Source organism: Miniopterus schreibersii (assembly GCF_964146895.1).
Source record: "Miniopterus schreibersii genome assembly, chromosome: 9".
NCBI lineage: Eukaryota > Metazoa > Chordata > Mammalia > Chiroptera > Miniopteridae > Miniopterus > Miniopterus schreibersii.
The window spans coordinates 69,861,961-69,876,413 of record NC_138118.1 but is presented as its reverse complement, the minus strand read 5'-3'; the positions used below and the strand labels follow the sequence as shown (position 1 = coordinate 69,876,413).

General features: G+C 35.3%; 1 protein-coding gene across 13 annotated transcripts in view; it reads right to left on the bottom strand.

Annotated features, from left to right (window-relative positions):
• Positions 1–14,453, bottom strand: part of HDAC9 (histone deacetylase 9) — a 696,981-nt gene that overhangs the window by 284,770 nt on the left and 397,758 nt on the right. The window lies entirely within an intron of this gene.

Here is a 14,453-nt window from a genome sequence, read left to right as displayed (position 1 = left end):
AAAGAGGAGGTTCGGGAGCAAGCAATGACAGAGCAGATGGTGAGAGAAGGGGAACTGTTAGCCAGGGAGCCTTCCAGAGTTCTGGGTTAGGAACTATGCAGAAGAGGGTCCCTTCAGTCTCTTTAGGGAATCAAGGTTTTTAGCACAGTTTAAGCGGCTTTCTGATTAATCTTGTCATATACCTATATTTACTTAAGGTTTAATTACTGCTACTTAGAACTGCTTCAATATAATTTCAGGTCTTTAGGTGCAACCACTAGTCTATTTGGCCTCAGATACATCCAGTTGCTGTAAGTCAACAGCACCAGCAACAAAATGTTAGTTGACTTCTGGCCAACAGGAGCTTGTCCTCCGCCCAGCTCCAATGCCCGCTTGCTTTCTGCTTCTGACATTCCAAGTCATGTGGGCGGGTCTTGTTATTATTCCTTTTTCTTTGCAAGTTCTGACTTTGAAAACTTGGTAGTTTTACAATGTTCCTGGTAATTTCACTTCTGCTTCTGTGGAATTCATAATTTTGCTGTATCATCTTTATCGTGAATTTTCTTTATAATACATATTTATAAGGAAACACTAGTATCTGTTTCAGACTGATGTAAAAGGCAATATTTTGCCTCTCGATTTATGAAGCTCACCCCAGAACCTTTCTCTAAACAGATCTTCAGTTAAACATCCTTTCCTTAGTTAACTTTCTCTGGATGATTGTCTGAATAAGTAAAAATCAAAACAAACTTCAAATAAAATGATAAAGGGGAAGTAAGTCAAAGTACCCTGTAGAAAAAAAACATCATCCTAATAAAAACTAGTAATTGAGGTAGGCAAAAAAAAGTCTCTTCCCCAAAGATATCTATGTCCTACTCCCCAGAACTTGTGACTATTATTTTACATGGTAAGAGGGAAATTAAGGTTGCAGATGGGTTTAAGGTTGATAATCAGCTAATTTAAACATAAAGAGATTATCCTGGATTATCCAGGTTAACCAATATAATCACAAGGATTCTTTAAAAATATGGAACAGAGAGGCATAGGTGGGTTAGAGTGATGCAGTGTGAGAAAGACTCTACTAGTCATTGCTGGTATTGAGGATGGAAGGGGCCACGAGATAGAAAATGTGGGCAGCCCCCAGCATCTGAAAAAAGCAAGGAAATGGAATTGCCCCTAGAGCCTCTAAAAAGGATCCCAGCCCTACTGACACCTCAATTTTAGCCCAATGAGACTCATTTTGGACTTCTGACCTCCAGTACAGTAAGATAATAAATATGTGTTATTTTAAGCAACTAAGTTTGTGGTAATTTATTACAGGAGCTATAGGAACAGTCTAATGAATTCCAAGGTTGGTATTGCTTTGGAAATCTGAATATTCTGAAATACAGGTTCTGATGAGATCAGGTTTTACTGTGCTATGTTTTTATTGTATTATTTTTAGGTAAGAAAGTAGGACATTAAAGAAAACTATTAATGATATATGTCCATCACTTAGCAAAAATACCAGGATAATAGTTTACCTAAAATTAGTATTTACCACTTTAACAGATATAATTTTCTATAAAAAGCAAAGGTTTTATTAATATATTTGTTTATTTGTAAAAAGATACAAAGGAGGGGAAAAAGCACAAAAATATAGCTTTTTTACTTTAAAATTTTTCTGCTAAAGTTCCATAAGGGCGTAAATTATTTTAATTCTAAAATGCTAAGAGTACTTCATACATATTAAATAGCCACAATAAGCAAGCAATTTCCAAAACTCACTCAAGTGGGACCATTTTACTTTTTTAAAAAACAGATTCCATTTGAGATATTAAATCATTAAGCCAAATAACTGTATGATAAGGCCCATTTCTAAGAACAATTTCCTTTTGGTGCAATGTAAGTAAAAAGAGGGGAAAAAAGTTTAAACCTCTAATTAGCCACTTTCAGTAGTTAATTAAAATATGTTTGCTTTTACATGTGATCTTTATGGTATAAGATACAATTCCAGTCTCCTACAACTTAATCAGCTAAATATAAAATGCAACTCCCATCTGGTAAATCAATTGTTGTGCCCCATCATAACTCAACAAGACACTGAGGAAAACCATTGAAATGCTATTTCCTTTTCTTTAGAAGAGAATTATGTACAATTTCAGCGTGCTTTGCATTTCTAAAAGTTAAAGTCAACAGGGAGGTATCACTCCTTTACATGAGTTTCCCATGAGAAAATCAACAGCAAAGTATAAAGCTTTTGCCGTTCTTCATGAAACACTCCATAACACGAACTTGGCTTTAACCAGAACATATTATTTGGCAGCTAAAACCTTTAATTAGAGTTGTGGTTTGAACAGGTTTTCACTGAATTTATGTTCTGTAGGGGCTCAAAGAACAACGTTGTTATTCTAACCAGTTTGTTCTATTTCAGGTGGTTGAAACGTTGCTCTTGAGCTAGGAGTGGAAAACAGAGAATGCTGCTCTGATTCTTGTTTTACTGGTTTTAATTATGATTCAACATTTCTGAACAAGTACTAAGAGCAGTTAGATAGAAAGAAGAGCGAGACACTTCTTTCAACAACTATTTACTGAGCATTTGCTCTGTGCAAGGTTGTACACTAGGTATTACGGGACCAAAAAAACACATCTAAAATGATGATTCCTACTTTAAAAGAGAGAAAGAGCTGGGGACGGGGGGAAGGTCTTAACTTGGTGATGGACTGGACAAGAGGGAAGAAAATGATGGAGCCAAAGGGGAATCCAACGATCTACCTGCATGCTTGGGGGAGAGGCATTAGTAGGATTGAGAAAGAGCAAGACTTGAGGTAAAATATGGGAGGGGTCAACTTTTAAGCCCCATAAGTTAAAATACATGTAAGGAAAATCTCTGTGTAGACTAAAGATAGTTACTTCAACTGAGCAAATTGAATAGCTTAGTTTCTGACAAGGAAGAAATTTTTTTAAAAGAATTGTATAGTTGCAGTAAATAATCATGTTATTTCTTCAAGAAAGACAAACACTATCTTAGTCATGAACCCACAGGGAAATTATTTTATATGTATGTACATGTAATGATAACGGAAAAGATAACAGATGTGTCTTTAAAAAACATTTTATGAAGTTGGGGAAATATTCCTCATATGTTTTTTCTTATAACTGTATTATAAACATAATGAATTTAAAAAGTAAAATAGCTTCTACATGGATTATTTAAGCACAAATAAAGTATATCTATCAGTTTTTATGTTTCTGTAAGTTTACCTATCACCCTAAAGAAATATAGCATATTGGGAAAATAATATTTTCTTGTATAGTGACTACAAAGTATCCTATTATGGCACTAATTTACATTTACAGTTTCTCAGAATTCTGTCACTGATCAATATATTAGTTCATATTTGTTTGTTGAAAACATATTTGCAAGGGCCAACTTAAAATAATTTTTACTTCTTGGAGAGTTTATATTTTAAAAAAGTTTAAATATTAAAATGTAGAAAGAATATATCAGTTTGTGGTTTTAAATAATTTGTTTTCAGTGGAAAATGTCTGTAGTAGTTGGGTTTATAAAGAATAATCCAAACTCATCTGTTATTTCTAAAATATTTTGAACATTACTTGTCATTGGACTGAAGTTAAATTACAATGGGCACAATCTACTTTGTTATTAATTCACTGCTTTCATTAGGATGCATCAGCATGGTGCTTTCATTTTAGCAAAATTGCCATTTTCAGCGATACAGTACTAGATAACACTTATTTATGTATGAAACAAAGGAGTTGAAAGACCAGGTTCCGAAATCAAACTCCCTGTTTTCAAACCTGGCATTGTACTTACTGCTCATATAAATAGAATGAGACTGAGGGAAATTACTAACCTCTCCTTTTCCCTTGTCTACACCCCTGGTGAGAAATAATGAGATGTATTTCAAAGGTGGTTGTATGGAGTCAATAAGAGATACAGCAAGATGCTTAAAATTGTACCCATCAGGAAGTGACTCATGTTATCTATTACCACATACATCTAACTAGCTGTTAACATGAATTCTTTCCATATGATTATTTTATAAACATATTTAAAATGCATACGTATTTCAATATTATTCCTGCCAGTGGTAATCTCAAAATCCATAGATTACCCATTTATTCATGATCAGCTATAATAGCAAGGTAATTGGCTGCTCTCTCGTTTACAAGAGTTTTACTGGAGAGGAACAAAGTGTATAAAGTAGGTAAATACCGTCCTCATGTAATTAATTAATCATTATGTTTCTCTTGACATTATATTTTTTATTCCCAAAACATGATTTATGTCACAAAGTTCTCAGTGCATTTCCCTGGCAAATATTCAATTCACAAACATCACATGATAATCCCCGATGATGTTTCACCAAAATATGGGATATGAATCTACTGTATTGCAACCAGCACTTTAAAATAAAATAAATAGAATAGAATAGGGAAGAAACCATCATCCATGATAAAGGTATTGTGAATTTTTATTTGTTTTTCAGATGCATGTGTGTTCCACATTGTGTGGTAGTTGGTTACAGCCACAAAACGCTGAAAGGCTGAGATAATACATACAAATACTGTGGTCTTTATAGTTGAAGCCACAAATAAAACACAAATCCTGCCATGGAGTAAATTTCATTATTATAGAGGGGCAGTGTTTACACAGGAATAACGACAGGTAGTCAGGACAAATTAAGGGAGCTGAATTGTAAAATATTTCAACATCACTGCTTTGGGGTAGGGAGGTAAAGGATTTGGAAAAGCTTCCCATACACTGTAGGACCTGAGATGCCTTTTGAAGGGTGAGTAGGCAAATCAGATCTGAAGGTCCCCCCAGGAAAGGCCTGGGGCACTGTGAAGACCCCCACAGCACCGTGAACAGGAGAGTTACTGGGATCAGAGCTGCCTTTAGAAGGACGAATGCCCGTCAGTTTCATTCCCAGGCCAATTCACTGGAGAACTACCATAAACTCCACCAAACTGGCCAGGGCATATTAATGTCTTTAATACCCACGAACAGGCCCAGCACAATGTGTGATTTGTTAGTTAAGAAATGAAGATATATAAACACTTTCTTCAAGGACATTTTTATCACCCAATTGGGCAGAATGAGATAAAAACTGTATAAAATATGATAGCTAATAACTGACATATGCTTGCCAGCTTTTACAGCAAAAATTACAGTGAACTGGGAATACAGATAAAGAAAATGTGAGAATGAAGTTTTCATACAAAATGACTTTTGGATTTATGTCATGTATGAATGGGTTACGGTATAGAATGGAGGAATCAGTATAAATATTATAACAAAAAAAGCTCAAAAGCAAATAATTTTATAAAAGAGGAGACAGGGGGAAAGAAATAAAGATGACTCAGTATAGGTAAATTAAGGCCACTTAGTGAAAAACCTAGCTTGCCAGTTAAAACTGTTCTTATGTCCTGCCTTAAATACTAAGAAGGTTTTTGAGCAAGCTGATAATGGTTTCTTCCCAACTTCTTTGCCATAAAGGACACTTTCATTTCAAAGTAGCTCAGTGGGTGGTTAAAAATTTAAAAGAAAATGTAATCACAAATACTTGATAATCTAGTTTGTCATCTTTTAATTTGTTTCATTAGATATATCTAGAGATATATAAGTGCATATATTTGTGTGGACTATTTTTCCAGTGTTTCAAGTTATATAATTGTGAATATTATAAATTAGGAGTCATTTTTCAATCATTCTCATGATTATACAACAGATGGCTAAATGTTTTAAAGTTTTAATTATTATTTTTTGCCAATTTCTCATTCCAATCTTATCTAAAATGTCCTGCCTATTTCTAATTGAGCATTTGGGGGAGGGGGGATATGTCATTAGCCTTTGCTACAGTTAATTAAAATAAATTTTAGATACAACCCTTCAAAGGCACCATCATTTATTTCTTATTTATACATCCTTCAAATCATTAACATTTTCTTATCTTACTCTTCATAAAGCATGATGACATATTTGCTGTTAGACTTGTACACAATCTTAGGAATCATTTGATCCAAATCTTTCAATTAATTGAGAAATCTAAGATCCCAAATCATTAAATGGTGTGTTCAAGGTCATTTATTAGTGATAGGGTTAAGGCCACAAATTGAGACTCCCTTTGCCACTCCAATTCTTTTACAGTTTTACTATGTGGCTACAACAAACAATTCCTACTACTAATGCCACACCATTAATCCTAGTAACTCAAACTCATATACTGAGATTGTCATATGTCAGGCTCTGTTCTGGGCATTTTCATGCAGTAACTTCATTGCTTACAATAACCATGCATGGCAAATATTTTCCTTACCTGACACTTGAAAAAAGTGAGGCTCGGAGAAGCCCTGTAACTAGCCCATGGTCACGCAGCTCTAAGTGGGAGCACCATGGTGGAATTCTCAGCCAGATCTAACCCCAAACCATGAGATTACTTTCCATGCTTTGTCTTTCTAGTCTGCTTTTTCATACTAGTTCCCCCCACAAGCAAATAACTTGAGTTAGATTTTCAAAGTTTTTACAAGGTTGATTAATTATCACACAAGTCTCAATTAACACCTGCTCTTAGTTACCATACATATTGCATACACAGTCTGTGAGACCAGCACCTCATTTATTGAATTATGAAACTTGAACCATTTCGTTAATTTTAACCTAACTGTAACTAACTTTTGAGTTAAAAAAAATCTTGGGAACGTTATTTTTCTATTATGCTTTTTATAATTTTTATTTTTAACTGTATTTTTATTGTTGACACTATTACTGATGTCCCCATTCCCCCCCTTCCCACCTCTACCTAGCCCATGCCTCACCCGCCTCTCCTTCCCTCTGGCCATCACCACACTGTTGTCTATAAATTATGCATATATGTTCTTTGGCTAATCTCTTTACCTTCTTTCTTCTAGTCTTTTCCACCTCCCTCTCCTTTGATGGCTGAAAATCACATAGAAATTTGTGTCCTTTCTTTAGCACAAGGAATCTTACTATTCTAAACCATTTAATTCTAAATACTACAGTGATTTATCAACTGTAACATGTACAACTACCTTGAATACCACTTTTAAAAAAGCAAAAACATTGCTAAACTATGATATCCATTAGACTTTCTCAGATTTCAGATGTTATTTAAAAATGAGCATCTTGATGGTGGCTGCGGGGAGGCAGAAGGGGGTATAGGGGGATAAATGGTGATGGAAGGAGACTTGATGGGGTGGTGAACACACAAAGCAGTATACAGATGTTGTATTATAACACTGTACACCTGAAACCTATATAATTTTATTAACCAATGTCATTCCAACAAATTCAATTAAAAATAAAATAAAAGTAAATAAAAAAGTGGGCATTTTAAAATCAATGAAATATGGTAGTTTAAAGTTGCAACATGTAATAACATATGGGAAAACATAAGCAGAGAAATGGAAACTCTAAGAAAGAATCAAAAGGAAATGCTTGACCCCGGCCGAGTGTGGCTCAGTGGTTGAGCATCAACCTAGGATCCAGAAGATCACGGTTCAATTCCCGGTCAGGGCACATGCCTGGGTTGTGGGCTCAATACCAGTGGGGAGCATGCAGAAGGCAGCTGATCAATGGCTCTCTCTCATTGATGTTTCTATCTTTCTCTCTCTCTTTCTCCTTTCCTATCTCTGAAATCAATAAAGATACATATATATTAAAAAAAGGAAATGCTTGAAATCCAAAGCATAGAAACAAACAATGCCTTGGATGGGCTCATGAGCAGACTGGAAATAACTAAGGAAATTAGCAATGACCCTGAAGACAAGTCAATAGAAACTTTCCAAGCTGAAAAGCAAAGAAAAAAAGAACCGACAGAATACCCCAGAACTCTAAGGCAATTACAAAAGGTGCAACATACGCATGAGGGGAATCCCAGAATAACAAGAAGATAAGGGAGCAAGAGAATATCTGAATAATGGCTGGACTCTCAAGGAACATGAAGCCGTATAAACACCCAAATCAAAACACCGAGGCATATCAGAGCCGACTGCAGAAAACCAAAGATAAAGAGAATATCCCCCAAGAAACCAGAAGACATTAGAAACAACTTGCCTATAGAGTAACAAGACTGAGAATTACACCAAATTTCTTGTCAGGAACCACACTAGCAAGAAGTATTTAAAGTGTTACAAGAAGAAAACCCAGCAATCTAGAATTCTATGTTCAGTAAAACTATCCTTTAAACAAGAAGTAGAAATAAAAATTTTTGCCGATAAACAAAAACCAAGGAAATTTGTTGCCCATAGACTTGCCTTGCAAGAAATATTAAAATAAGTTCCTCAGCAAGAAAAAAAAAAAAGGGTACAGATCAAAACTCAGATCTATATAAAGGAAGGAATAAATGAATGTAAAATATTTTATTTTCCTTATGGAGGAAAATAATATTAACAATGTATTGGGTGATTTTAGCTTATGGAACAGTGAAATTAACAACATCAATATTATAAAGGGTGGGAGAGAGGAATTGGGAATATTAGGTATTCCCAATTATTACTGGTACCTATATTACCAATTATTGGTACCTATTATTGGTACTGTTATTAGGTACTTATACCTACAAAGCAGTATAACATCATTTGAAAGTGGATGTGATAGTTTTAAATGTGTACTTCAAATTCTAAGGAAACCACAAAGGAAATTTTTTTATAAAGAGGTATAACTGATATGCTAAGATGGTAGAGAACATGGAATCGTATAAAATGCTCAATTCAAACCAGAGAAGTCAGAAAAAGAGGGGAAGATTAAACAAATAAAGGGAGTGAGTATAATGATTAGGAAACAGTTACAAACGTGGTAGATATTATTCTAAGTATATCAATAACCACTTTAAGTGTGAATGGTCTAATACACTAAAGAGACTGTCAGGGTGGGTTAAAACAAACAAAACAAAACAAAAAGACCCAACTATATGTTGCCTGTAAAAAAAAAAAAAAAATTTAAATATAAAGACAGAGAGATTAAAAATAAGGGGATAGAGAAAAATATTCCGTGCTAATATTAGGAAATTAAAAATCAGAAGCACAATGAGAAACCATTACATACCTATTAGAGTAGGTGAAAATCAAACAATTGAAACCGAAAATACCAAGTGCTGCTGAGTATGTGGAGCAACAGGACTCAGACGCACTGCTGGGCAATGTGCTAAATGGCCCAGCTACTTGGGAAGACAGTTTAGCAGCTTCTCTGTCAATTTCAGCTATCACATTCCTAAGTATTTACCTAAATTGCGTTGAAAACTTGTATCCAACACAAAAACCTACACATGAATGTCGGTAAAGCTTTGTAACTGCTAAAACTTGGAAAGAACCAAGATGTCTTTCAATAGGTAAAGTGACAAACTGTGGTTCATCCGTGCCGTGCAATATTACTCAGCGATGAAAAGAAACGAACTTTCAAGCCATAAAAAGACATGAAGGCATCTTAAATGCACATTGCCAAGTGAAAAAAGCCAGTCTGAAAAGACTACATACTCTGTGAGTCCAACTATAAGACATTCCGCAGAAGATAAAACTATAGAGACAGTCTAAATATCAGCGGCTACCAGAGGTTGGTCAGGGGGAGGGATGGATAGACAGAGTGAATTCAGAGGGTTTAGAGGGCGGTGACGCTATTATATTGCAATAATGGATATAAGGCGTGACATTACGCATTTGTCAAAACAGAACTTTACAACATGAAGAATAAACCTTAATGTAAATTATGAACTACATTAATAGTAATATATCGACAGTGGTTCATTAACTGGACCAAATGTACCACACTAATAATTCAAGATGTTACTAAGAGCAGAGACTCTGGGGGAGATGGGGAGTAATATGGGAACCCCCTATACTGTCTACTCAAGTTTTATGTAAATCTAGAAGTGTTCTAAAAATTGTAGTCTATTTATTTAAAAATGAAGTCAGTGCAGAAATTAGAACCCAGTTTGGCCCTAGTGAGCCCCGAGCATCAATTAGAGTTCCCTCTACGGGAAAGGACAGAAACAGGGCTGCTGCTACCTTCGGACACCATACCAGGCTCTGAAACGCCAGGGACTATTCCCTTCTTGGCATCAGCATCGCAAGATGCACATAGCTTAAACTAAAAATGTTTTTCACTTTCTGCTCAATTTTCTTGTTTTATCAATAAAGGGTACAATGCAAGACTTTAAAAAGACTTTCCACAACAGTAAGGGATTTAGTGTCAACCTGGTGAAAATAAATGAAACTCAATTCCTTATCAAACTGAAGGGGAAAATTAAGATGAAGAGCTCCCTAAATTCTAGGTGTGATCCGAAGCACATTCCTTGCATTACTCAACTGAATTCTCAAAATAACCTTGTGAACCAAGTGTAACAATTATTCCCTGTTTACAGATGAGAATGTGGCCTAAGGAGGTCAAGTGTATTTCCCAAGATTGAGGATCCAGGTTTCAAACGCAGATGGATTCAAAGCCTGTGTTACTGAGCCACGCTGCTTCTCAATTCTGGGAAAACAGGTGTAAATTTAACACCAAGAGCCCTAGCCAATTTGGCTCAGTGGTTAGAGCATCGGCCCTCGGCCCGAAGGGTCCTGGGTTCAATTCTGGCCAAGGGCAGATACCTCGGTTGCAGGCTTGATGCCGGCCACAGTCAAGGTTCCTATGGGAGGCAACCAATCGACATGTCTCTCTCACATCGATGTTTCTCTCTCTCTCCCTCTCTCTCTCTCTTTCTCCCTTCCACTCTCAATGAAAGAGCAATGGAAAAAATATCCTCAGGTAAGGATTAAAAAAAATCATCAACAAGAGTATATTTCAATAATTCTTGCCAACGTGAGGCAAGAATCACCACAACAATGGCAATGAGAGTCCTAAGATATATACAAATGCTCCAGTTTTTGTCAATCTGGAATAAGATTAGGAGTGAATATTTTTATAAGCAGACATGCTATCTAGTGATTTCTGTGCAGAAATGTGTGTGCCTGTCCAGATGTGCACATACACATCTGTGTATTACGAGAGGGACACAGAACCAGAGAGAGAAGACGACGACAGAAAGATTTTAAAACATTTAAAAAAAATCTCCTTGGTATTTATTCTGGATTATAATAATTTGAACAGGTTACCAAAGTACCACAACATAAATTCTAACTGCTATACTGAGGGGTATGTATTTCATCTCCGCCTTCTTTCCAATTTACTCAATGTGGAAAACGACATTGGCCTTCCGAAGCCTTCGCTTATGTTTGGACCCCTTCCATCTTTGAGTCTTACTCTAGTGCTGCTGACCATTAAAATGAATCTTTCCAGTGGGGCTGGAACAGTCCTATTAGCCCAAGCCAAGCTTTATATGGCTTGTGCGCTTTAAGAGGTTAATCTTGCCAGCCAGCTCACTTTGTTCAGAAGCATTAAATGGAAAGACTGCAATATTCAAAGAAAGCCAAAGTTCACTGGGTAAGACCCCAATAATATAATGGAGCATAAAACCTCTAGAACTTTTAACAATAATGTTTTATGAAACATATGCGTACACTTGCTGGAACAGAATCCAAGTCCAATGGTTTTGAAGGTCAGTTCAAAGTCAGCACATATGCGCTATCTTTGTTAGAAATATGTGCTACTTCAAAAAGTGTTGGAACCAGAAGCTTTCTTTCCCCATTTTATGGTTTCTTATCTGTCCAGCAGTAGACTGTATTAGGGGGGAAAAATCACCTATTACAGAATGATATAGTTTGCAGCCAAATTATAAAGTTCAGTAAAATATTCCAAATTTCAGTATCACCAAATCTTGGTGTTATAGAATGAAAGGAATCACAGAGTGTAATTCTAAAAGGATGTGCTACTTGAGGTAAGGGCAATAGATAGAAATAATTAAAAACAATTATTTTATTTCAACTTCACAAGCAATTATAAAAGTCTTTGATGCTCATTGTTGTGAAAGGAGCAAAAGACTCTCCATTCCTACATTTAAGAGAAAAGTGGTTTAGAAATGGGCCTGATTAAAGCCAACTATTCGTATTATTCTGATGTTTCCAACATGCTCAAATTGTATGAGCAACTGTGATTCTCCTAGGGGAAGGAAGTGAAGGTCTGCTTTGCATGACAAGGTCAGATTTCTGCAGGCAAATGAGACTTCCATGGTTGACTGTTCCTAGGTTGTCACTGTCTGGCTGGGGCCCAAGAGGTCAAGAGAGGTTCCAAATTGTATTCACTGCTTCAGGGACACCCTTGGGGCCACTTTTTAAGGTCATTAAGATTTTCTTACTCTGGCTCCAGCTTTACTCTCTTAAATCTTGCTACTACACATTGGCAATTCCATACCAATGTAGGTTAAAAAGAAATTGAAAGAATTTAGTATTATATGCATATCAAAAGATAGAACATCCACTATTTAACAACTTCCTTTAAATCTAAGATTCAGTTCAATGAAATTCAAGTAGACCACAGAGAATGATAACCAGGCCCCAAGAGAAAAGTTTGACTCTATTATGACTGTCCTGGTATTTACACTCTATGATCAACACCACTACTCTAAATTTCATTTAATATTGAGGTAACTTTCTGCAAAAATTACACAGTCTCCCCAATCATCACATATGTTTAATCATGGTCATTTTTTATTGTTTAATTTCTTTTGTAATAACTTGAGTCACTAAAATACAAATGCTGAATTAAATTATTATTTGACTGTACTTCGATGCTTTTCTATTTAGTACAAATATATGTCTAAACTTTCTCATAGTGGATTAGAAATACAGGAAATGGATTATAATTATAAAAGTTGGAAGAGTTCTGCCTATTTGTAATAATGAGGGGTACCTGTAAGCATTTTAGATAATGTATGGAAAACGTCTGTATTTAATTATATCATACTTTTCTTAGACAATGGTAATTTCATTAAGGAATATTTTGAAGCCCCTGCAGAGATAAAAGTATTAATGGTTGTTCAAGAACTTTATGGGTACAATGCTAGAAAATGTTTGGTTTTACAGATCAACAGCCTGATACTTCACAAGTATCAGATTTTCAATATAAAAGGAAGAAATTTAAAATACTGGGCAAATAGACACAGAAAATGTCTTTCATATTAGTAAAGTTTTCAATACAATTCTATAACATATATTCTGAGCAGGATTTCTCTTTGAATTTTGTTGAGGATGAGAATTTCTAAAAAAATAAATTAACAGCTTGCTATTCATTCTTCTCAGAGGAAAAATCCTAAACTGTTCTCATGGAAACAGTGGGACACAAAGTATGGGCTTTTAGTACTTGTCTATAGTATTTTAAAAAAATCAGATTTTCTTTTTGGATGCTTACTGTTCTAAAGGCCACTTCTTCTGCAGTCAGTTTTCAATCTCCCAGTGGTAAGAATACATTCAAAGGCTGTGTGCACAGCAGGGTAGAAGTCTTTCTCTGTGAATGTAACTATATCACTCATCAGTAACCTCCTGCCATCAGGGGACTTGTGTTTTCTTTCCTTTTAGTGACTCCATGGGCCCTTGAATGCCAGTCACTGCCCGAGACCTGGGGCAATATTCACATAATCTCTGTCAATAGTTCCTATGCATGCCATTGGTGCAACTAAATGTCAAGGCTGCAGATCAAAGACCACACATTCTAAAACTCATGTCCCTTTATGGATCAATTTTCATAAACTGTACTCCGTGTTTTAGAAATACACGGAGGCTCACTCTATGCTTTCTTTCCTTTATCCCTGAGATGTTTATTTATATAAAAGATAATCTGATTTATAGATAACAGGGTGAAATTCTGATGCAACATATAAAACTCATTTTTCCCTTTCCCTATCGTGAAGTGTTTCACTATAGCTTTTATTTTATAGTAGAAATGCAAAAATCTTTGGGATATTAAAAGAAAAAGACATGGATTGCTTTGCAACATGGACCATCTTTCCCCAGTATCTGGTACAATAAATATTACATAATAAATTCTTACCCATGATTGATTTTATTTTGCAATCTTCATTAGGCTTCAGGAAAATTATATGAGAGGAAATATCTTCAGCATGTGTTTTTTTAAACAATGTATATCCATTTTAATTATTCAAAATTACTTGGGTAAAGAAATATAATTATTTAAAATAATTTTCTCTCGGTGGCTTTCATACAAAAATTACATCCATCTATACTTCTTCAAGTTGGCCTGAGTAAAATATGATGGACCAAATTATCTTCTCTGAATACCTACTCAGTTCAACTGTGGATATTAAAGTTCTGAAATTTACAACTTTCTGTAAAGAGCCATAGTTGGAAGAAATCATAAGAGTTAGAACAAAATGTACATGCATGCCACTTATGCTTATATCTTGCTAAGTTTTAAAATAGATTTACTATAGAGGTAAGAGCCTATAACACAATAAATATGCACGTATCAGAGGGCTAAAAATAGGAGATGTGAAAACATGCCCAGGCCTTAGAGCCGCAGGGCTGCTCACTAAATTCCAAATAGAAGCTTCATTGTCCCCGCT